We start from the raw sequence: 26,566 nt of genomic DNA, 5'->3' as shown, positions 1-26,566 counted from the left end.
AGAAGCCCAGCTGGGCATCTGGTCATGGGCCCCTTCATCATTACGCATGCGTCAGTTCTGCAGGCTCCTGTGCAGCTGGACACAATAAGCGAATATATGCCTGTAACCATCATAAACACACTTTGATCAGAATTTAAACCCGTTGGAATGTTGGTGTAAATATTTGACACTTATATGTAACCACCCCCCTCCCCCGCAAAACTTACTATAGTGTGTTTTTAAAAAAATATTTTATTTCTACTTTTCAAAATTGATTCATAGTATCCGTGTGCACCTTTATCTTTTTTATATTTCAGTATTTTTAATAACTTTAATAAAACTGAATTCATTGCACTTACGAAAGCCCTAATTTTCAGACGCATCGTTTTTTTTTCTTTTAAAGCGGTGAAGTTAGTCATCGTGGACGTAAACAAACCTCTGGTGCACTTTGCTAAAACCGTCCACACTTTCAAATGCGCACGACTTATTTTGAAAGGCACATAAATAGGTGTAACTTTGCAAACATGTCTTAAGAGCAGAGATCCAGAAGGACCCTCCAGTATTGTCCACCGAGAGAAAGAGAAACAGGCTGACAAAAGAAGCTATTGTTCCCGGCGAACAATTCAAGAGGCCTATAAGCTGTCCTCTGCGATCAGGCGCGCGGGCGCTGATTTGAATGCAAGGGGGGCCCATCCGAGAAGAAACGCTGATATATAGCCAGATAGGCTTAGAACAGTAGCCAACATAAATGTAGGCGAGTTAGTCTTTAACCAACGTTTGAAAAGACGCGCTCAGTGGGCAGACAAAGTTTAGAGGCGGAGAGTTTTGGGAGATGCAACAAGTCACACCTGCTCCCTTCTCAGATGCTCACCAGTGAGACTGTGGTCCACGTGGTCACAGGTAAGATGCTGAAATAATACCTGTTTACATGGATTCAGCTCTGAATAAGATTATTTAGTTTATTAGCCTAATTAATGTGGTATTTAAAGTATTTGGAGAGGAAAAATATTAAAAAAAACACACATGCATACATACATACACACGTAAACATATATTTATATATATTTACACAAAAAAATGGATTTGATGTCAGTTACTCTGAGTTTTTAGGGAAGAACAAAAGTACATATTAGAACCTGACCTTCAAGTAATTTTCATTGCTTTTAATCTGAAAAAATAATTTTTTGTGCAACATTTATAACAATTACTTTTTACTTTTTTTTAAATAGTATTTCAATTCATTGTGGTTACCCTCTAGTGTAAACCCTCAAGTATGAGTCCTGACAATCGGTTTTTATTCTTTCTCCTCTCGTTTGCACACACATGCAAAAAAACAACAACACAAACATCCACACATAATGTTTTATGGAGTTAATCATCTACATTTCAGTATTTTTGCGTACATTTTAAAGCAAAAAGTATTTTTTTCTCATAAAGAAACACCTCTCATAAATGTTGAGTTGATGATATATAGAACATTTGTCTGTTACTAGATGTGCTCACCTATCAATAAAGCCGGGCCACTTGACTTGCAAGGAGAGTGTCAGCACTAATGTAAAGGTCCTCCACTCTAGCCAATAAATGTCATGATCTGTTTGCATTGATCTGCTTCTCACAAAGTCAGTTCAAAACAGTCGTTATCTTGACTGTTGTTTAATAGACATTTTAAAGGGCTGATTAATCTTAGATCTCTAAAAAAAAAAAATTGTGTGTCTGTTTGCATGCACGTTTACAAATCACCCTTCAGGTTAAAGCCTCAAAATGAATAATAAAAATTGACAGTAAATCTCTGATCCTGAAAGGACTTGATGGTTTTTCTTGTGCACACTGATTGAGTTGTGCAATATTTTCTTTGTGCAACATTTAGTCTTTAATGCTTACCATTTCTTTCACGTTATGATTAACCAACGGCTTCTCATGCAGTGTAGTCTGAATACGCAGCAGACCAAAAAAACTCCTGGGCTGGCAAATTAATACATAAAAATACACCATTTACTTTTAACAGAAATAAAATAGAAGATATTTTTATACTTGCATTAGGCCAACATAGAAGAGCAAAGGTGACATCGACGGTGTTTTACACAAATCTTTGGTGCCAGCCGTTCACATCAAAACAAGAAGCACACCTAGCTTCCCTTCAAAACAATGCTCTTTACTGATGCTTACACGCACACACACACACACCTACACACGCACACACACAGCATGTTCATGTGCAACAATCCCAAAAACCTATGCACAGCTTTTCTTATCTGAACACTGTGACTAAACCTGGCTCATGTCTCGCACTCGCAGCCAGACCCACAATTAACCAGCACCTCAGCCAAACATCACTCAGGAGAAACCTATAGGAAAAAGAGGTGTGGACACTCAAAATATTAAGGGAAAGAGGAAAAATGTGGGAACATGACACTTTAAACACCACAATTTAAAAAAATGTGGTTACAAAGTGTAGATTAATATTTTTGTGCGTGTACACATATCTGTAGGAGCATCGCATCTAAATATTTGCTTAATTTATTTGTGAATGCACAACAATCATCAGTAAACACGCAGGATTACACTCAGACCTCTCCCATCCCCCACAATGTTTATGTTTTTGTAATATCTTGCATATTTGGTAAATCTCTATGAAAAAGCTAGAGTTCGGGATCATTACAGCTGGGTTGCATACAGCTAGCTTCAAATGTAGTCGAATTCAAAGAATTTCATAAAGCAAAATATGAACAACATGGTTGAACAATTATGGTTCTGTAAGTCAGGTGGTGTCATGTTCACTGACAAAAATTTCAGCTGCAGTCACTTTAAATATAAAATAAAACTAAAATGATTGATATCTGAAACGATTGGAATTGCTCATCACAAACCTACTAACCAGTCCTTCCTGAATTTACAGCATCACATGTTTAAATTAATGTATAAATTAATGTGTGCAGTTTAAAACAACATTTTGCTTAAAGAAAAAATGTATTAAAATCTAAAACGAATTGAGCGAATCTGAAACAACAAGATATATGGTATTTTTGGGAGGTAATTTGTGACATAAAAGGATGCATAAAAACAATTGGGACAAGCTCCACAAAGAGATTCAAAAACCTAACCCAAAAAATTCCAGAAAAAACAAAATGATCAAATATTTAAAATAAAATTACATTCAAATTTTTGCTCCCCTTTTTATATGAATTTAACTTTCATGCCTATTCATGTCACAAATTTGCAACGTACCATTAAATCCAGGACTCAACACCTTTGGCAACACCTTGGATGGAAAAAAAAAATTGAATACTTTTTTTTATATAATTGGAAACAAATGTAGGAATGAAGGGGTTATAGAGCTGCTTCATTAATTAAAGTCTCCTATGGAATTTCTTTTGCATAGCTCTTCATTTTGCTGGCTATTTTCTATTTGTTCCTTTGTATCTGACAATCTGTAAATGAAAAAAAAACCCATTAATTTTAAGCACAACAAACTGAAAGTTTGGAAATTATTATGCCTTCTTAAAATTGCTTGAAATCATCTGTGATATAATTATTTTAAAATACAAAATCAACTTGGGGGTTTTCAGTTTTGACGTGTCACGTTTCTAATTTTGCTGCTTAGAAAAAGAGTTGTTTAAACACAATAAATTTTATTCTTTCTCTGAATATTATTTGTATCCATATTAAAAAAAAACAAATCATAACTTTCTGAAACATCAGTTAACACTGTTAAGAAGTTAGCTGACAATAATGGGAGTTCAGATAAGGTTGATGAAGCTGCTGGGATTGTGCTTCAGCCATTGTTTTCTGTCTTGTTGATGCGGTCTTTTTGCTGGTACAGTGCTGCGCACGTAAGGTCTAGTGGGCATTGTTGAGTATCTGGGGGAACTGTTTAGTTCCCTAAAGAAGATTAGAGATGATTGGTTTTATTGACCCGCCTGCGCTGCGGTTATCAGGACGACTTATGGAGCACGAAGTCATGCTTTTGTCTGGCCCTCATTGTTCTTCTAGGCCCAAGACCCTGCACTGATATGAATTTGATATGACAGTAAAGTGGCAATTATGTACATGTGTGGAAGACCCCGCTCCCGTTTGACTCCAACTGGAGTGAAGAGACAGGGGTTGTGAGTGGAGAGAAAAGCAGAAAAGATAAGGTGTAGGTATGACTGGGGGGGGGGGGGGGGGGGGGGGGTGTTAATAAATAGGTCTTGATGACAATTTGCCGTAAAATTCCTTAATCTTTTGTTATTCCACTCTTTTATTCAATAAAAGTCTGACAATGAAATATTGATAAGTGATAAGGAGGCTGTGAGCTGGTCTGTTTTTTCATTATTTCATCCTGTCACATCTTATCAGCATCAGCTGCATTTGCAGGCAACCTACTGTTATATAATCAGTTGCAAAATTATTATTATGATTACTATTACGTTTTCACTTTGATGCAACCTTGATGATACTAATTTAGAACCACTTGGATTCATTAATTGAATGCATTGCTAACTTTTTGAACACGTTTTTTTAGAATTCATCTATATGATTAGCTTTAACTTGCTCTTCAGTGACCCTTTAGCTCTAGAAAGCACACAGAGTGATTTATTCACTTGCATGTGAGTTTGTGTGTTTACTTCTGTAGTTTCCTCTATGTTTGGGTGACTGTGAACTTGAGTGAGCCTGCCATATAAAAATCAAAGTTGGAAGACGATGTGTTAGTCTATTTTTAATCCCCCTTTATTCCACTCTTCCTTTTTTCCCACTCTTTTATGCACTCGTCCTGGAGAAAAGGTGTTGAATCATCTAAATCATTCCTTGGCTATTATATCCAATTAATGCCTCCTCATTGTGTTTTATTGTGTTATAAACTGCTATTGCTTGTGGTTCAGTAGACAAACACAATGTGTTTCTGTGCTGCCTGCCACCGGGGGCTGGCTGTAGACATGCTGGGGAGGGACAGAGGGGGACTTGGCCACTGCCCATGGGGGCCCACGGCCACTCTAAATCAGTTAGTTTTGGAGGAGATCCTGGTCGGCTTTTTAAGAGAGTCCATTATAGGCTTGTTAATGCCTCAGCCGAGGGGGAAACACTACTAACTGCTCTCAATTCTCTATGCACTCAATCTCCTCGTCACCGTCTGACACGAACGCATACACCTTCAGAAATGCAGTTTTTCCTCTCATGCTTGTCCCCCTCGCCACGTGCTTCTCTTTAAAATGTGTGACTGATTGTGTCTTCCCTTTGTATCCAGTTTTTTTTTTTTCCTCATGTGACACACCCACTTCAGTCTCAGTCCTCTGTTCAATAATGTCGTTGGGTTTGGTCTTTACTTAAAGCAAGACACAATCATGAAGTCTTTTCATCGATTGCACATACGTTCGTGGCTTGCCTGTGCCCTTTTTTGTACGTGCATGCGTGCGGCTTGAGAGTGCGTGTGAAGACAGCAATGCGTTCGACACATTTATGGTTTCTTTGAAGATGTATTTTGAAGTCTACTGGGGTATTGTTCAGTGTGTTATTGCATACTTAGAAAAGCGTGTTTTGAGACAGAATATGTGTGAAATTTTAATTCACACTATATGTGAGAAGCGGGTTAGTTCATTTATCACTGAGAGGAGTGCCCCACAGAGCTGCTTCAACTCTCAGAGGGTCCAAAGTCACACCATGCTCCACAGGATTTGAACAATCCTACATAAGCTCAAAACCAAAATATTCTCAAAGTAGACCATTTATTTGGCTCCTGCCAACGTTTTATGTTTTCTCTCTTTAAGTCGAAATAGCTGCTGTGTTCTGTTCTTGTTGCTGCTATAGGCGCCTTTTTTCAACCACACCTGAGGCGAAAGCTAATGTCCTCCATCTCCACATTCTGAACTGTTGTCAAAGAAAGGTGCCTCTCGGTCGCTCTGGAAACCATAGCTCCTGCATGCTATGCGTGATTGACAAGAAGAAGGTGTGACAGAGTAAAAGCTGTGTGTTAATGGACATCTTATGAGCCGGTCAAAGTGCCAGCAGCACCTCAGTGTTTCTTTTTGTACATAACCATTCTGAAACATGTTTTAAATCCACCACAGACAAGGTTGCTGTCACCCAACGTTCCCGTTCTTAATGAATGTCTAGTTTTCCTAGTTACTTTTTTTTTTTGCTGTTGAGAAGGGAACGCTGTAAGTGTCTTCCATAACACATGCATCCCTTCATGTTTATCCTGAGAACACTAAGGCAGTGTACATAAAAAGATAACTAATAATTATTTTTATCAAAGCACCTATTTGTGCCTTTGTTTCGTGTCGCATAACACCGTTTCAGTAGTTCATACTCTGCAGTAGAAACACGCCTGACTGTGCAGACATCAACACTGACACCTACATTTTGACTGTCTTTTGTGTAGATGTTTTTATCAGCTCACCTGCTGTCTTCATTCTCAGAAACCTGATAAACCGTGGAACCAATAACTGATAGCCTATCAGGAAGCAGGCAGAGGTGTCCAGTGAAGGCCCAGAAAATGGACCTTTTCTGGACCAGATAAGCAAAATCAGAAATAACTGACTCAAGGGAGCACTTGCCACCTTTTACTGATACTTTCAGTGTAGCCTCAGTTTTCTTTGAAAGTTGCCACCTTTTTTTATTTTCTTATTATATATACAGTATTAATGTATACAGTATGTATGCACACAGTATGTATATATACAGTATGTATATATGTATATTTATATTGCAAACTAAAGTTAAAAAAGTAATTATATATAGATACTGAATATATACAGTATGTATATATACAGTATCTATATATAGTTACTTTTTGTTTACTGTAATCTGTTGCTCCTTTTATTCTAAAGAGTACTCAAAGTGTTGGATATCTCACAGCATTAATCACAGACGACATGACTTAATGTAGGTTAAAGGCTCTGGATCTTGACGATGTTTCACCTTTATTTTTCCTTTACCTTGTTCTGATATGCTGCTTATGATCCCTGTTGACAGAAATTATTTGCCATAAGTCTCTACCCCTCCCAGACCCTCATATGAGATGTTTTTTTTTCAACAAATGCTCAATTAATCACAAATCCCACATCTCCACACATTTTCCTTTCCCATTATCATTACCAGCATCTCATCACCACTTCATCATTAGCTGCCTCTAATAGTGTTTGTTGTGGTTTCTCATATTGCAGTTCATGTTTTTGCCTTCAGATGCTTTTTTAAATTTCGATTTGATGGGCATAGTTGTTGCATAAGTTGTGATTCTACCATTTCAAATGGACCTGAAAGACATTTAAGGAGATTTGTCTTTGATGATGTGTCTGTTGTTTGTCTTATGGGAAGAATAATATTTGCCTGAGTGGATCCCCGACTTCCTGAAGTTATTTCAGTGCATCTGCATCCTGGAGTAGCTGTCATTCTGTTTTTGTCCTCCACTTCTCTGTATTCTGCTGTGTTTACTTATTTATTTTTTTCAAATCACTGGAACAATCAGGATCTTGCTCATAAAGCTTGCTCCCGTCTTTCTGACTTCCTGTACTTTTTTTGAACGTTACCTTATTTCATCTTCCTCACTCCTTTCCTCTCCATCCTGCATGCCTCAGCAGACTTTCCTTCCTGCCTCTGTGTTGGCATGAGCCGCGCTGGCTCGGCCCCTGCCTGCTCGCACTTTATGCTGATTGGACCAGCTGTTCCACTTAAATTCACCATGGCAACCACAACCTGTCGCCTAGCAACCCTGCTCTTATCCCTGATTCCTGCCAGTGCTCTCCACAGGCAGAGGGAGAGAGAAAGGCAGAAAAGATGGAAAATTTCTCAGATTATTTTTTTCTGCATGTGTGTATTTGTGTGTTATACATGGGTATGTGTGGCTCCTCAGCTGTGACTCAGAAGGAAATGTGTTGAGTGAGATAATAAGATAGTTAGATGCAGCTTGTTTGTGCATGTTGCCTGTATGGACCGTCATTCGTTGTAGAGTATCAGTCAAAAATCAATGTATGCACAGGATTTGGGTTTAGGTGCGCATATGGATGTGTGTGAGAGTGTATACTTGTTTTTCAGTGGCTTGACTTTTCCTTTAGTGAAGGGATGAGAACAAAGGTTCTTGCAAACTAAAGCTAAAGAATTCATGACAGTGTTGCTCTCAGAGGCCCAACTGTCAGGGTAGACTCATGGCCTGAGAATACTAATCAGAAATACTGGACAGATGGACAAACACACACCACACACACGTAAACACACAAACGCCAAACGGCTTGAGTAGGCAGTCTGCTCTGGAATGCCATCATCCACATTTCTCAATCAGGAAATTTCACCTTTTGGCTAAAGATGTTTCCTGCAGCCTAGTAAACAGGCCCAAAATCAGCAATTCCCCAAAAAATTATTTTCTCGGAGGAGACCGGATCTCGCAAAAAGTCAAAAGTCATGATTCAATTAACATTTGAGAATTGATCTGCCACCAGTGGATGGCCTGTTTGAGTCCTTCTGTGCCGAGCCAGTGTGTGTTTCTGATGATTGTGTTGTGTATCTTATCATCTCACTTGTTTTAAATCACATTTTGATACGTGGCCCACAAATCAGTACATAAAAAATTGTGGCGATATGTTACACTCCAGTTCTTTTACCTACATGCATCTCTAAATGGATTTTGTAAATCTAGATATACAGTATATTATTCATTTGGCATTTAAAACTATAAATGAAAATGCCTTTTAACAGAGAAACTCAATTTGTTTCTCCTACTGCCTCTTTTTAATTTTAAGCAACAATAACAAAATACTTTTGACATAACAGCTTCAAACAATTAAACAGGGCTTTTTTTGCTCTTTAAAGCCTCGTTTCTACTGAGCGGTTTGGTCCGGTCCAGTTTAGAATGGTCCAGGCAAGTCAGGTGATTTGGTCTTCCTTAATGAGTCCATTTTAAATTGGAAACCCTGAAAATACTGGACTGGACTGGACTGGACAGTACTGTACTGCTAAGTGAAAACAAGACTGTTTGTTCTTTGTGGTTAAAAAAAGTGTCATTAATTTATTCAGACATCGTTTGCAGTGCTGAGAAAATGCAGCCAAAACACACATCCCTCGCTGTGGTTTTCCTTCAGTTCACTGTAATTGATCTGACTTTGTAGAGCTTATGATTGGACGTCTTTTGATAGCATCACATGTAAGACAGAACAAAACACAACAGGAAGAGAAACTGACAGTTTGCTAGAAACCGATCATTTACTTCTTTATTGATTTTATACTTTCTTTCCCAACAAAACCTTGTTGGTATCTGTGGTTTTCAACCAAAAGTGTTGTAGTGTGATCAGTGGTAAATCGACTTTCCAATATCTATCTCTTATCCTGTACATCCCTACTGAAAATGCTTTGGGTTTGTGTTATGTGTATCTGCCTGGAAATTTCTGCCTGAATATTTTTTAGTTTCTTTGTAATCTTCCTTGTTTTTGGAAAAAAGGAAAATTTTCGAAGTAGGAACAAATATGATTCTTGCACACTGAGGCTTGGTTGTTTTTAAAAAAGTAATTTCAGTAGGTGATCATTAGGATTAGATTTATGATTAGGATTTGACACATGTAGTATATATGACATGTAGGTTCTTTGAGGACCAAAGGTTAAAGACTTTCTGTAGAAGTGTGCACGAAAAAGTGATCCAAAAACAACACTTTGCAAAGAAAGATCTAAAGATAAATTACATAATTATCAACCTTTGGCTCAAAACATCATTAAAGCCGTGAAAGAAACTAGACTGTTTTCGGGAGCTTCAAGTCTGATCTTTGATCTTTGATTCCTGAGTCAGCGCTGTAGCAAAAGCTGTCCCAGGAGTTGCATTATTGCAACACGTGGCTATCCATGTGTTTGTCATTTAGCTAAAGAAAAATGACTTTTTTGAGTTGTGTGCCTGGCTACACAAAAATGATCTAAAACCATTTTTTTCCCCTTTTTTAATCTTTTACAAAAAAAAAAGATGACTGGTACATTTAAAGATGAAAACAGTTATTGGAAAACATGAAGTATATTGATTCAAACATTTCTGAAGAAATATAAAATATTTATGTTAACCTTTTTTGTCATATTCCAGTTTGATAGTAAGTGCTTTTTCTTTTAATAACTTATTGTACATATTTACCATCTGCTGATACAACAAATAAATTGACTCTTAAGATTTGTTGTTAGAGTTCTTGCAAAATGTAAAATTTGCTAATTGATCTTTACATATTTGGTTTATAGAAAGTAGATTTCGTTTTGATTCATCCATTTTCTAGAAAAAACATCTTAAAGCCAAATCTATTCACACCCATTTAAATCTATTTTGTTCTTTGCCAAAAACATAAGCCTATTTTTTAGGCAACTGCCCTTACGGTTGGAAATGCGCTGTCTGTGGGGGAAAAATAATCAATTCTGTGTGGGGCATGTGGGTGGCTGCTGGAAATTTGAAGATCGTAGACAACCCGGTGAGCCCGTAAGGCGAGGTATGCTGCAGGCATCCGGTTGTAGTAAACACTTAAGCAATATAAAAAGGTAAGTAAGGGGGAAGTAGATGAGACGCAAACCTGTCGTACAAATTTTTCATCTTTGTAACCCCCACAAACCTTGTGCACAGCGCTGGGAGCTCATTAGTGCTGTTCAAGTGCAAGGTGCATGCTCCTTAAGGCGTACTTTGCATGTAGCCTGACTGTTAGAAATGTGGAAATTGGACAAGAAGAGTGTAATTTTTGTGGGCATCCTACAGGTATCCCACATGAACTTCCATATCACATGCACATCATGTGCATGCAGCGTTTGCTCAGAGGTCAGTAAGAAGCCAGTGCACGCACCTTACTAATGACTGGGGTGTGGCATAAGGGCACCATACGATAGCATCACCCACACACCATAAGTGCATATTATAAATGCTTCATGACACACTTACCAAACACAATACTAGTATGTTCCATTTTCACAATGTCCCTTTAAGGTGGCTGCACAAGCCTCAAAGGAACTGCAAGACACACCTGCACTCCCTTAAAGATGAGGCAGTTTCTGTCTACAGATCCGGACAACCCAAAAACCTGCAGCACCAGTGGGTCAACCCTGTAGGCGTGCATGTGACCTAAGCATTAGTTATGTTGTCACTATGAATTTAAACAATCAATTTAAAAAGTATCATAACTGGACAACACGTCAGTCCTTTGAGAATATTTAGGAGAGCAAACTATTTATTTTGGGTGTTGCTCTTTGATGTTGCTTGCAAGATGCTCAAAATCTTTTGGCGTTAAAGTGTCTGCTAAGCCAGTAGCATCAGAGCCAGTGGCTCAGAGACACTGAACAAGCTGATGAATACCACTAGATCTTTGTCATAGGGGCTCTGGAACCTCTGGAGCTGTTTTGCAAAAAATTAATGTGGCACTAAAGAATTATATTACCGGTACAGTCAAAACTCCAAACTCTTTGCACAACACACTGTTGATGTTGGTACAATTTACCCTAACCCAAAGGTGTTCAGAATTGCAAATACAAACGTGTATGAAAGGTTAAAATGGGGAAAACCGTAACTGTTTGGTTCACTGGTGGAAATAAAGTTTCTTCGAGCGTTACGGGGGAACCTTCGGTTCCAGCCGAGAACTTGTTGATGTCTGCAGCCAGGACCTCTTGGGAAAGGAGGCTGCTGCAAGGGATTATATTTGACCACGTTATTTATTTGAAGAATAAACTGGCTCAAGAAATTTTAACATTTTTTACATAATATTATTGTTTTTATTCAATATTCTATTATTGTTTGTTTGTTTTATTGGATGAGTTAAAAAAATTCCAATACTGTGAATAAATTGTTTGCAACAATTTGATTTCTCATCAAAACTTGTAAAATAATTTTTAATTAAATTAAATTTTAAAAAATTGCAAGCTTTACTGTTTTCATGTTTTTGCTGCAAAAACAGTTAAAGGCATTAAAATTTTTTAATTTTTATTATAGCAACTCGTGCAAGGTTAACACTACATAAATGGCATTTTATTTTTCCTTATTGTTTCCTTATTTTTGGTAATATAATCAAGACACAACAGCCACAGCAAGGATTTGCAGCACAAGATAAATTAGTAGTTGTCAGCTTGAACAGACACTTTGATTGTGACTCATGAAAAAGATATGAACACATACAAAATATGTGAAATACATCCATCATACATTGAATAACTTTTCTATAAGTCATGTGGATGCTGCTTCATGGTCCATTAAAGAATGGGATGAATGGATGGAAGCCAAAGTCATTTTAGTAATGAAATAGGCTTCCAAGAAGCTGCCAGTTGGCCCACCACAATTCGAAATAACGCTTGGCCCCTTTTGTCAAAAGGGGCCCCAACAACAATCTGTCTGATTGAAAATGCTGTATTAAAAATATTAGAACCCCCCCTCCATAAAAAAAGGAGAACTGAGAGTTATATGTTGAAATTGACAACAGCTGCTTCCATGTATAGTTACCTCTAAATCACAAACTTTTAAAATATATTTCAAATAATTATGAAACCTTTTTTTTTAGCAAAAGAGCAGCCTTGTTGTTCATTAAAACCTGAATTTAAATAAAATTGTTTTAAGTTAAGTTGTCAGGTGTGCCAAGAAATGTTTTAAGCTGTTAGGCATTTGGATGTTTGTTTCGAATCAGAATTCACAGTTGAGGATCACAAATAGAGCAATTATTCTGCAATTATGTGATGTTGTCTGCCATGCTGGGTTGGAAATTGTGCAGAATGTATAAAACTCTAAAGCATCCTTTGGATTTAGTCATCAATTTCTCTTTTTGCCTACCATTTTCTTCTGCAAACAGACACACGACCTTCTTCTGGAGAAAAGGCATATAGAAAGCTTGTTTGAGAATTTCAAGGGAGATGATTCTTGAAGGATTAAAAATGAGTTTTGGTTTTCTTTAAGACAGTGTTAAGTAATGCCTCGATTGTTGCAACACTTTATCTTCATTTACAAGGTCCATAATGGAAAATTGACTTTGGCCTCGCTGTCCACCTGAAGGATGGCTCACTGGAAGGAAGTGAGTTTAATGTTTGCATCTGAGATGTGAGCACAAAACCAGAAAAAAACTGGGGAAGAAGAGGAACAAATGTGATTCAATAACCTATATGCCCTATAATGATATTTTCAAAAACAAACAAATAAAACAATTTACAGTTAGAGATTAAGCATATTCTATGCTGTTTGACCTCTTTGCTGTGTGTATGTGTGGGGAACAATGGCCACCACTTCAGCAGGCCTGATCATGAGGGGCCCTATGTTCATCCACAACCCAAAAGGACAATAGAAGGCTGGGGCCCTGTTGCCGTCTCGGCAGCCTGGCTCTCCTTTGTTCTGTGTGGATATGTGAGGCTGCAGTGACAGATGGCAAGGACATAGTGGCGTATGTGTTACCTTTCTGAATGACGTGCAATGTGTACTCTTTCTACAGACGAACCGCAGAGAGACGGCAGCTGCCCATCCTTTTCGTCCCACAACACCCTGCAAGGATACAAATGCACATCCAATGTTCCTCCAGTCAAGATGTGCTGAAACATTTTTGGAATAACATATGAAATCAGTGCTACAGGACAATTTAATAAATCAAAAAAGTAAAAACATGAAGAAGAAAGAACTGAGAATATATTTGGGTTCACATTTTGTGTTTTTGTTATTTTTTTCTCTTTTGACTGCTGTACACTTTCACATTTTTGTTAATGCCTGTCATCTTTAACTGGAAAGTTTAGGAGTCCTCTAATAAAGGTAATACGTCTAAACAAGCTGCTTGGATATCTAAATTGCATCCATTTAAATGGGCCAAAAAAGGAAAAAAAAACAGAGATTGTCTTTATTTTCTGCTCACATGTATATCTACATATAAAAAGAAGGTGAAGTAAATACAAGCCCTTACTGAGTTTTTGTGTGCACGTTTGATGTGCTTTTATTTCCTGTTTTTTTAATAATGCGGTTTTGGCGAGGGGCTTCAAAGGCAGACTGATGGGAATTGGCTTAATTTGCATGAACTGTTGTTGATTTATAGCCCAGCTAGAGGTTAATGATAGAGTTGTTCATAGCTGCTGGTTCTTTCCCTCTGTAAAATCATTAAAATGAGGCAACTGCGAAACCATGTAGGATAAATCCATCATTTATTTTCTCTCAGTGACCAACTGTCTTCTGATCTTTGCCACTCACCGCCGCTGCCTCGTCTCAGCCCACCCACAGGACCACGTCTCATTCACCGGGGGATGAACTAGATAAGTTAATAAACATTTTATAGACTTTTATGTGCACTTACTGAATGGCCTTGACAATGAAGATGAAGGAGAACATGGAGGAGAAACAGTCTTCATTTAAAGGTGATCAAAGCTTCTCTTTTTAGCTATTTCATGAGGATCTTGGTTGCCCTCAAATTAGCAATTCATGCTGCACACCTCCAAATAGAGCACATATGATTATTCTATGCAAATATCGGTGCACCTTTTTATACCCTTTGCTGTTATGTCAAAGCTCAGTTGATGACTGCAAACCCAAAAATTGCCTTATGGACAATCTGTGCCATTAACCTTAGTAGCATTTGCAATGAAGGCTATCAGAAGATGCTTCAAACCACACAAACCAAACAAACAAGCAAATTAACATTAGATAGAGAGAGAGAAAAAAAAAGTCAAAGGCTGGCTCAAAATGTAATTTTTTAAAAATCTTATGTGTTTTATATGTGATGATGATTCTTGTGAATTCCTGATACTGTTTAGTAACTAAAATATGACAAAATTTTTTTAATTGAACACATTTCTAGGATTTGAGGATGTAATCGTCTGAAGACCACAACCTGACAGATTTATAATAGTCATTTGTATTTTGTTGTTTTTAGTGCATCTACACACAGACAAAGTATTTCTTCATGTATTTATGTTTACCACACAATTGTTTTAAGTAAAATTGTTTGGACTATAAGTCGCTTTGTAATATGAGCTGCAGCAGTCTAAACATGCATAATAAAGAACAAATGTCATATATCGGTCGTACTTTTGGGAAGAATTTATTTAACAAAATACGGTAACAAGAACGGATATTTGATCTGGAAAAGCGAATCATAATTACGGAATAAATGACAATAATGGACTGACTATCTGCACGCTTCACTACCGTAACACATTGATGCTTATTTCGTTTCCTGAAAAATAGGAAGAATCTAGTATATTAGCGCAGCATATGAACAATTCCTTAGATAACTATAGCATGAAGAACATGCTAACAAGTCAACTAAACTCTTTATATCTCTTTAAATAAATCTATTGAATTCTTCATCCTCTGTGTTGCTTTGGAACAATTCCACCAAGCCAATAAAAATAAAAATCTTCTTTATCACTGAAGTAAGAACAAAAACAATGGAGGAACTTGCGTGGTATTTTTATCTCTCTATTTATAGTATTTTCACACTTTTATTTGCAGCTTTTTGGATCAGAGCCGTCCTGCATCATTATCTGATCGTGTGGCACAGTGTTAAAGGGTTGTTTGTTTATGGTTCAGACCAAGTTTGGTTCATCGCTGGTGCGTTGAAGGTCAGGGAGTTCTCTGTCTTTGTTTGTTGCCTTCTGCCAGGGTCAAGGTTTAGTTAAGGTTGGAGGTCACCAACAACAGTGAACGCCATCCAATGCAGGGTGCTGAGTCTGTTAAGCCCGCTGCATCCAAAACAAAACAAAGAAACACACTCACACTTGCTCCGACGCACACGCAGCTCTGCAGACCTTATCTTGGGGGTGCAAACAGACAGGAACAGGCAGGCGTCCCCCCCCCCCCCCCCCCCCCCCCCCACATGCAAAGCTTGTATTTAAACTGCTGCTTATTCTGTCTGATCTCCATATCTAATTGAAACCCCACCAACATACGCAGTCTGACCCCTATCCTGCTCGGTAGCACCACATTTTCCCCTTTATTTCTTGTCGTCACACTTTCACGTATCTGCAAAATTAAACTCAGCTAACGAGAGCAAAGGATATTTAGGCCCCCCATCAATCAATTCATCTATTACTCCATCTTTTTTGTCCTCCAACCCCTTCCCCCTCTTGCAGCCACCAGCTGAACAAGCTGATGATGGTGACACCGTGTTGGGGTGAAGGTCTGCTTGTGGGTGAGGGGAAAGAGCACAGGGATTTGGGGGTAGCTGAAGATGAATGAGCCCATTTGAGTGTAAAACGTGCCAGAGTGAGCGCTGCTCCTTCTGTTGCTGATTCATACTATCAGGGTGCTTTAAAAATACTGGCACAGATGTATGAACCTCCCTTTTGTCCAACCTAATCCATCCATCCCAGTAAATTTGCCTGAGACAAACACTCTTGACAAATGCGATGTAAAGACGACTAATATTCACAACATGAGAGACCTGCTCATCCCTATGCCTGATTGGCCGACTGCAGTAAGGGGGAATTAAGGTCACATGGCGTGTTCTTCTGTAATCCTTGACTTGAGCCAAGGACGGGTTTGCCTCCAGCAGCATCAGCAGCCTCCAACAGAAGAAGGAAAGATGGTGTGTCTGGTTGGCAGTTGATGCCTTAAACGACCATGCTTAATAGACACACGTCTGCAGTCTCAACTGCCCTGAGCTACAGTGAGAGAAACATCAAGGATGGTATTCTAGGGTGAGCAGAAATGAGATCCAATGCATCAGTATGATAGATGTTTCAATATGAAAGAGAAAAGGGTACAGTAGTACAGTAAGAGGTGTTGTTCCCATAGGGAAGCTAAGGTGACAGACTGGTACGCCTCTCTCTTCAGTGATTTCGCCTGCCGACTGCTGTCTTGTATACCCACAGCTCTACAGTCAGTTACCATGGAAACAGAGGACAAGGTGTATATTTTTTTTTGGCAAAATGTATATTTGCGTCTTAATATAGTCTGCACAGACTGGATTAGGTAGGAGCTCCTCTCATTTCCTTGACTGAATCATTTGCCTGTTTGGGTGCATTTGCTGTATCATAGGCCTATACATTGGTGTGTGTTTGTTTGTGTGCATAAGTGAGTCTCATATCGTTGGTTGTTCTTTTTGCCGAGTATTCCTTTCCTGTTTGTGCACCTGAGGGAAGGAGGATTAGGTGATTAGTGCGAGATTATCAGGACGTGAATCCCCCGGTTCTGTTAACGACTTAAAAGTGATTCACACACACGTGCACCTAAACACACACACCCCCACACACACATAAACAGCTTTAGCTCTTATGTCCCAGCTCCATCAGCACCCCCTGTTCTATAACACTCTTGAATGAAATGAGACCCCATAATGATGTGAGTGTAAAAAAAAAAAAACAGAAAATGTGTGTATATAATGCATCACTGGCATTTGCATGTGTGATTCTATTGTGCATGTGCAGCCATGAGAAAGAAAATGTCCAGTATTTTTTTAATAAAAATGGCTTCTTACCAGGTTTTAAACTTACCTAAATGTAGCTTTAAATTAAACAATAATAATACAGGCAATTTTGTACAGTACTTAAAGTACTTGTGCAAGACATTGCAGGAAATGTAAGGCAACGTTTGAGGTCATCGTTGTGATATACAACACTATTCTGACCAAGTTAAATGAATGTTAACCTAGTGAAGCCCACTGCATCAAAGAATTGATATTAAAATTTCAATTTCTGATTTCATTAAAGGATATTTTTAAATCCTTTGATGAAGTCCACAAAAAAATAGCAAATATAATTTTTTATTACATATTGATAGTACCAACTATGGTACGTTGTGTAATTTGGTTAGAGTTTGTCACAGCAATGTTAGTTTAAACTTGTCCAGGAAAAAAAAGCACAATATTTACCCACGGGCTCAGATTTTTAACATGGTGTAACTGTTTCATAAAGAATTAACTATCAACAAATGTAGCTATTTTTCTGATATAACAAGTAGTCAGTTAAAAACCGAATTACAATAGATAAGTTATTCTGATTATTAATTTTTGAAAATTATCATAACTTTGCTTGCTTAAAGTTTTTGAGATTTCTTGGATGCAGCCAGTTTGAATTGAGCAAGTAAAGCCCTTCTACTGCCTCTAGTGGAATGGTGATGAACTACAGGGCAGAAAACATGGACCAAGTTCTATACAAAGGGTTTTTGAGGAAAGTTTTGATCGTGCTAATTAGATAGGAGGCTGTCAAACATGATACGAATGGTTACATAGGTTTAAAAGTTAGTTTTTTTTCTGTGCTTGTACTTAACTGGTTTAACCCTTGTTCTATCCTAGGCACTTTAATATTAGGAGCTGGGTCATCTAGACACACTACAGTGCGCTGAACCTTTTTTCTTCAATGATTTGTGAACCTCACTGGTGTCCATGGATTACATGAAAACTTTCCACCTTCATCCACCTTTGTCATGGTAAGGAGAACACGTCAAAGTAAGGGTGGGGTCATCTAAGATAGCACAAGGGTTAACAAACTTGTAACTTCCAAAAGATTTTGTCCCGTGACTACAGCCCGGGATCTAGAAAAAAATGCCAACATTCTTAAAACTAAAGCACTTGTCCATGCAAGTGCCTGTATATCACTACATGTATTTCATTTCCACTGAATCAGCAGTCTCTAAGCAAACAGAAGCAGAACCAGTTTTAATTACAATGTTAATTGATGGGAGACAAAAGGGGTTTAATTAGGTGCATCGAGGCAACAGGCACAGTAGCACAGTGGCACTGTGGACCTAATGATTTAGTGTGTTCAGTCTGCCGATAAAGACACTTATGTACACACACACACACACACACATACACACACACCTACACACACACACACACACACATAGAAAACAGAGGGCACACTGAGGAAGACTTGAGTGTACGGGGGAAACCCTGAGCGCAGAGAGAACAAGGCTAAAATTTTACTGTCATTTATTCACCATGTCTCTTCTTGTTAACAATTTAGCGATATGCTGCAGTTCCACGTACTAATGTTGTGGAATCACCAGAGAGCAGAGAAGGGGCGGCGCAATGGATCAGACAAAATAAATCAGGAGGACTGCAGCTGAACACGTTGCACAATCCAATCAATAATTTTTAGTCACAGCTAGCAGTGGTTTCAAGAATAAACCAAGCTTGATAAGGCACGTGGATATCTACGGGTAAATTCATGAAAGATCTAGCCAGGGGAACTTTGCATGCCATTGGGGTAAAAGGATGTCACTATTTGCTCATGTGAGCACACGTGCTTGATGACTTTCATAATTGAGTTTTTTGTTTGGGACCTTCCTCCTCCTTCCTGGTGCTTCCAACCCTCCTCTCCTCTTGTTCCTGCTGCTGTTATAGCTGTGCTGTTATTGCTGTGATATTTTTTCTCTCCTCTATCCCAGAAGTAATTTGCCTTGTGAAATTGCACCTTTTTCCACGACTCCCCTCCTTGGAGTGCTCCTCTTCGATTTCCTGTCTGGGTGGCTGCAGTCACTCTTGTCTTGTCCTTGGACCGCGACCTTGGCGGCCAACATCTAATTCAATCCATCGTCATGGAGATGACCCACATCTATCACCATGGAGACAACCTTTGAACAGTAGTGTGCTGCACCCACCCCAAGGACTCAGCAGACTCACTGCTGCCTGTAGATGTACATTAAAACACGCATGGATGCACAGGCCAAGCAGAAAACACACTGTGGATGAATCTTTGGGAAGTTGATGTTTGTTCTTCTCAACTCACATTTTTACATCCAAGCCGAACAGGAGTACAGATGCTTGTATGCCAAAGCAAAAGTTGTATCACTAAAGAAGTGCAAAATGTGACCAAATGAAGAACCTTTTTGTCTTTCTAATAGTCTTACCATGTATTCAAAAATGTTTAACTTTAACCTTGTAATTTTTTTTATCATGGAATCTGACCATTGGCAAAGGATATTCCTTAATCAATATGACAACTTATTTTTTTTTAATCATTCTTAGCATGTTTCACACATTCAAGCAAAAAAGTGTTGTAACTATATTTGAGTCTTATTTTAGTGAACCAACACATCCCAGTCTTGTCCAAAATGAGTTTGGGAGATCTTCCAAATGCACCAAATTCAGCTTTTGCCAACAATCCAGACCTTAATATGGCTCGCATGAATCTTTACGCCTTCTCCATTCACTACTAAATCTATTAGTAGTTGGACTGAACATGAGAAAAAAAAGTGGATGATAAAAAGCAGAAGCAAACGAAAAAAGCATGTCTCATCAATCTACTCACCTGACCTCAAATCCACCTTCAGCAGAAAAAGACAGATAAATCTAAAAAAAAAAACCTTTCGGAATGACCATAACACCCAAATGCACTCTTATGCAAATGCTGTGTCTGTGTCATTAGTTGCTGTGTTAACAGGAGGAGCTGAGCGACTAAGGGCCTCCTCATCGCCACTTCATTTGTTTTAGTCATCCTAACAAAAGCCAGGGGAGATAGAGAGAGGTACATGAAATATGCTTGTTGGGACTACTGGCAAGGAATAATGATTGTAACATTACCCCTGTATAAAGCAGGCTGTGTGGCCATTTATGCCCTCGCAAAGTGAGTGCATGAGATGGCTATTCATGAGATAGAAGAAGAGGGGCAATAAAGGCTGGGGAGTAGGTAGAAGACACTGATAGTGAGCCCATATTCGCTGTGATGTTGGATCTGCAGGAGAAGGGATGACAAAAAAAATGACTGCAGATAAAACATGTATACAGTATATATACATATTTGTGTGTGTGCTTTTACTTTAAACATGGAGTTATAAATAGCATTAAAAGCTCTGTATTTTCAGTTGATTGTTCCTGTAACAGCTTTTATTTGCTGCTCATCTGTTGGGTTTGCTGCTTCATCTGTCTCTTTTTTTTCGCTCTAATATCAAAATAATTGCAACATGGCACGAACAGTTTCGCTCAGACGATCAAAGACTCAGAATTACGTGTGTTTGTTTGATGCTTCAGTGGGGGAATGTAGCACCACAAATAAACACGCACACTTGTGATTGGCAGCAGTGCTCAATTAAAGACCTGCTTCATGTGAGCCCATCAAGAGGCGCTTTCACACAAACCTATCAGTCATCCACACATGCGCAATGGCATGCATATTTTAGGCTTTGCCTTCTGCATCTCTCCTCTCGTCACTCCTCTTCCTCCACTCCTCCTCTTCTGTGTTTATCCTCCCTCGCACTTCCCCTCATTATCAGTTTGAGAGCTGACATCTACCTGGGCTTCTCTAAATGCTCCTCAGCTGTGAAATCCTCTGAAAGATGGATCGGCTCCATCAGCATTGGAGGGACTTTAGACAAACAAATAGAACCAAGACCATCGGTGCCCACCACAAATATGTGATAGAGGGAAGCAAGCTGCATGTCACTGTAAGTGTTCATGACAGACGGACAGGGAGTCTGCAAATATTAGTCACAACAGGAGGTGACATTTCTCTAGCCTTGATTTTACAGCACAATCTTCACAAGAGAAGATTCATTTGATGCAGTTACCTCGACAAATGGTTACCTGCTTCAGAAATACTTCATGATCTTTAAATATTCAACGCATTAACCCACACCAAAATGATCAAAGGGGAGTAAACACCACCCATACAAGTGCATTTTTGTGTGAGCGCTCATTGGCTTATTGCTGCTCAACCCTCAGCAGACATTGCAAGAGCTGTGGCACAGTTAACCAGCCAGGTGTGTAACATGGAGAAGGCCAAATGAGGAGAGAATATTTAAGTAGAGCAGGATTATTTGCTTATTTGTAAAATTCTTTGCTTGCACCAACCCCAACAGCTCAGTTTTGCAGTCAAGATTTTTCACTTTGTGTTACTGTTGTGTTGTCAGGAGCTTTTTGGGATTTTTTTTCCAAACAAAGAAAGGAAAAGCACAGGTAAATTAAAAAAGGCAGAATGCCCACTTAAGAGTACTGCAGTCAGTGCTTGCTATCTGACACAAGCATGTGAGTGCTGCACAGAATTTTTACATGCAAGGACAGCCCTCCACACGCATTTGCATGGGGTATTTATATAATTCATTTTACAAATCTTTATTTCTAAATGCATGGCAGTATTTGGGGGGTGGGCATGTTTCTATTAGTCTGAAAATATGTTAAGACCTATATGGCATGCAAATTCACATTAGAGGCCACTTTAGTTATCAGTATTGCACACGCTCTGCTGTCAGAGTGAGCCTTTGTCTGGGGACTGTGCCATTCTGTAATGAGAGGGACTCTGTCGCCTCCATGTGAGCTGTAGAGGGAGAGGAAAAGCACATAAAGGCTTTATATATACACACATCTACACACACACAAACACACGCAAACACGCACCCACACACACACCCACACACAAACACACACACATACATCACAGCCTAATGCATTCTGCAATCTTGGCTTTAATTCTTTAACTGACCTCATCAGTACGTCAGTTCAGGGATTCAGGACATCCTCATTGCCTCACTTTTCCTTTTTTGTGCATTTGCAGAGCATTGCCAGTTTTTTTTCCAACTGTGTTCATTCTAAATAGTCACACTTGAGAAATAAAAATGTAATATCTGTAGCTAAGAGGGTTCAGGCTCAAATTGATATATGCTCACCTACTTTTACAAACTGCAAATTTACAACAAATATTACCAGACAACCATTTTCATTTATATGTCTTATTATTTTTATTTCAAAAAATAAATGTACCCTTCAACTTCAAGTCAGCTTCTACACACTATACATTTAATAGTTTTTCAACAATAATTCCTATTAATCTGAAAATATTTTGGTCCAATTAATGAGCTTAACTGAATTCCATATGTAACTTCCCTTTTTCATGACACAGTTCAATTCCCATAATATTCTTGATTATCAAACAAATGATGATGCTCAATAATATCAAAAATGGTATTATACTTTTTGGGAAAATGGCTTTGATTGACATAACCAGATTAATTTAATTAAGCTATTAGAGTATAATTTTTGCAAGATTTTTGTGCCAGAAGGATCTTTTGTTGTAAATTATGTGAAACAGCAATAACCTCACCTCTGACAGTAAAGACACACAGTTGGGGACACAGAGTGGAGCAGAGGAGACAAGAGGAGAGAGGTGGAGGGAGGGGTGAACAGCACCCAACTTTGAGCCACATACACCAGCCATTCAGTTGCGACCTTGTAATCAAAGAGAGTTGAAAAGCAATTAACTCGGACAATTATAGCAGTCAGTCGGGGCTGAATGGTTGGCTAAGTAAAGCAATGTGTCACTGAATAGAGATTATTGATGAGAGGAATATTTCAAGGTCTCTAGTTGGCCTCTAGAAGTTTCAGGTACAGTGTTGAAGCATGGAGGACTTTTTAGGGATTTCCTAATTTTGATTGTGCGGCACAGGTGTTAACATTTTTTTAGCTAAATCCTTATGTGTTCTGCAGTAAAAGAAAAAAGGCAAAGTATAAAACAATATGTTGTTGATTTTTAAGAGACATTATTACAAATACTAACACTTGTTGGGGGACACTCCACATTAAAGATCCCATATTGAAGGACATTTTTAAAGTCTCACGCTGATCATCTTTTGATCTATCTTCAAAGCGTTCCCAGGGGTCTTTCAATTATGATTATGCCGTTTTTAGCCAAAAACAAGAAAACAAAAATCTGTGACATTTTCTAGGACATAGTCTCTGCAGAGTGGCAATAGTTCATTAAAAATTTGTCTCTGAGTTGTGGGCAGGACCGTTGGCGTGGAGCAGCTCCACCCCTCTTCCCCACCGCGTTGCTGAGAACTCAAATCAAGGAGCTGCGGAGTCACCCAGCATATTTTCTACGTCTCATTCTCAGAAACATATTTTGTCTGCTCCTGATTCACAACAATTTGAACAAAGGAATGCTTAGAAATGCAATTTGGAGCTTAAATTTTATATATATGTCCCCCATCATCATAAAAATACCAAGAGAACAAGTTAAAAAAACTAAAAACAACATTTTCATCACTGTGGGTCTTTGAAGGGCCTCAATTATACTTAATGTTGAAGATGAACAACATTGTGTTGGCATGCAGAAAACAAGAGGAAGAAATTTGTCTTAACGATGACTGTTTCTGTGTATTTCAGCTCTCAAGATGTTTGTCTTTTTCTCTGCAAGCCAGCTGGCCTGCCCAACTTACAGTTCCTGCGCAGCAGCAATGGCAAACGTCTCCTCCTCCCTCTGTCATGCCATTCTTGACAGTATGTGCGACATGATAGAATTTTATCCCCACATTCAGGAATATCCACGTCTGCTTTACCTGTCCTCAGTTGGTTTTCTCGCAGAGTTTGCACTTTCTATCAATAATTCAACATGCAACAAGATGGAGAATAATCGAGCTTGTTTTTCTCTTTATGGTTGGATAGCAGTCAGTCCAATTAATAGTGCTGACTTTTTTTTTCTCTTTGCCAGTTGGCTTTCGTCTTTCTTTTTTTGTTGGGATTAATTAACATGTATGTGTGTGTGAGTGTGTGTGTGCATTCCAAATAAACTCAAAGAGCACCGGGTGCTGCCCCAGCCTAGTTATCAGTGGGAGCCAGCTCTGCTGCCGTCTCACTCGGCCTCACACTCAGTCAACGGTGAACTCAACGGCGGAGAGAGCTCTGTCACTCAAACACACATACAATATGCTCACCAATACATGATGGTATTGATCAGTTCTCTTATACAGTCAATGGGTAAAACGAAAGTCTCTAAATTATGGTTTCATAAGACACAAAACTGAGCTAACACTCAGATGATAATGCAGTCTCGCCAGTTTTTCAGCAAACTCCTGGCCAGTTAAAACTCATTTACGGTAGGCAGTTTGTTCTTAAGAGTATTGTTCTTAATATTATCCTTCAATCGACATGTCCAGGGTCCATCCCGCCTATGCCCAACAGTGGTCAGGTTAGGCAGCTCCGTGACCCCAAAAGAGATACAGCAGATTAGGAAAATGGATGGATGGATGGATGGATGGATGGATGGATGGGTGGATGGATGGGTGGATGGGTGGATGGATGCATGGATGGATGGATGGATGGATGCATGGATGGATGGATGGATGGATGGGTGGATGGGTGGATGGATGGGTGGATGGATGGGTGGATGGGTGGATGGGTGGATGGGTGGATGGATGGATGGATGGATGGATGGATGGATGGATGGATGGATGGATGGATGGATGGATGCATGGATGGATGGATGGATGGATGGGTGGATGGGTGGATGGGTGGATGGATGGATGGATGGATGGATGGATGGATGGATGGATGGATGGATGGATGGATGGATGGATGGATGGATGGATGGATGGATGGATGGATGGATGGATGTTAACCTTGAATTCATAATGCATTTAATGAACTGAAGCAAAAAGACAAAACTTTCATCTGTCACTGTCTGGTATCTTTCACTAAAAAAAAGAAATTTTCTGAGCTTTTTGGTAAATCAGGTAGATTGTGTTACCAAAGCTGAGAGAATACTATATTGCTTCACAACTACGATACTTATACTGCTGGTGTAATGCCCAGTATACTGGAAAATAGAAAATAAAACTCTACAAGAACCCATTCAAAACATTATTGGAGATAAATAACTATATGAAACAAAGAAAATGCATCTAGATCCCATAACAAATCATACACTAACTGTATGCTTCAAATTACTGCAAAAATACAAAATCCAAAAAAAGCTAAAATGGGTAGCATATAATAAGCAATTTAAACCAGCAGAATGTGACCCAACTTTTAAATCTTCTTCTTTCTCTTTCGGCTTTTCCCATCAGGGGTCGCCACAGCGAATCATCCTTTTCCACCTCACTCTATCATGGACATCTTCTACCCTAACATTAGCCAACTTCATGTCCTCTGTTAAGACATCCATGTATCTCCTCTTTGGCCGTCCTCTTGCCCTCCTGCCAGGCAGCTCCATCTCCAACATCCTTCTACCAATATATCCACTATCCCTCCTCTGAACATGTCCAAACCATCTCAGTCTGGCTTCTCTGACTTTGTCGCTGACACAGGCAACATGAGCCGTCCCTCTGATGTACTCGTTCCTTATCCTGTCTAACCTGGTCACTCCTAAGGAGAACCTCAACATCTTCATCTCCGCTACCTCCATCTCAGCCTCTTGTCTCTGTCTCACTGCTACCGTCTCTAACCCATAGAGCAGAGCTGGTCTCACCACTGTCTTGTACACCTTTCCTTTGAGTCTTGCTGGCACTCTTCTGTCACACAACACTCCTGACACTTTCCTCCAACCGCTCCAACCTGCCTGCACTCGCCTCTTCACCTCTTTTCCACAATCCCCATCACACTGAACTGTTGACCCCAAGTACTTAAACTCCTGCACCTTCTTCACCTCAGTCCCCTGTAACCTAACGCTTCTACCTTGATCCCTCTCGTTCAGACACATGTATTCTGTCTTACTACGACTGACCTTCATACCTCTTCTTTCCAGAGCAAACCTCCACCTCTCTAGCTGTTCCTCCACCTGCTCTCTACTCTCACTGCAAATTACAATGTCATCCGCAAACATCATTGTCCAGGGAGATTCCTGTCTTACCTCGTCTGTCAGCCTGTCCATCAGCATAGCAAACAAAAAAGGACTCAAAGCTGATCCTTGGTGTAGTCCCACCTCCACCTTGAACTCCTCTGTCTGACCTACAGCACATCTCACCACCGTCATACTTCTCTCATACATGTCCTGAACTACTCTGACATACTTT

The 26,566-nt window shown here is 39.1% G+C and overlaps 1 long non-coding RNA gene across 1 annotated transcript; it reads left to right on the top strand.

Moving 5' to 3' along the window:
* The first annotated feature begins 766 nt into the window (after positions 1-766).
* LOC110015306 (uncharacterized) lies at positions 767-14,917 on the top strand. The gene is made up of 2 exons (XR_002290482.3): positions 767-879; positions 13,356-14,917. It is a non-coding gene; the product is annotated as an uncharacterized LOC110015306 (long non-coding RNA).
* The last annotated feature ends 11,649 nt before the right edge of the window (positions 14,918-26,566 follow it).

Source organism: Oryzias latipes, chromosome 7, assembly GCF_053564925.1.
Source record: "Oryzias latipes strain Hd-rR chromosome 7, Olatipes_Hd-rR_3.1".
NCBI classification, from domain to species: Eukaryota; Metazoa; Chordata; class Actinopteri; order Beloniformes; family Adrianichthyidae; genus Oryzias; species Oryzias latipes.
This window is presented reverse-complemented; position numbering and strand designations above follow the sequence as displayed.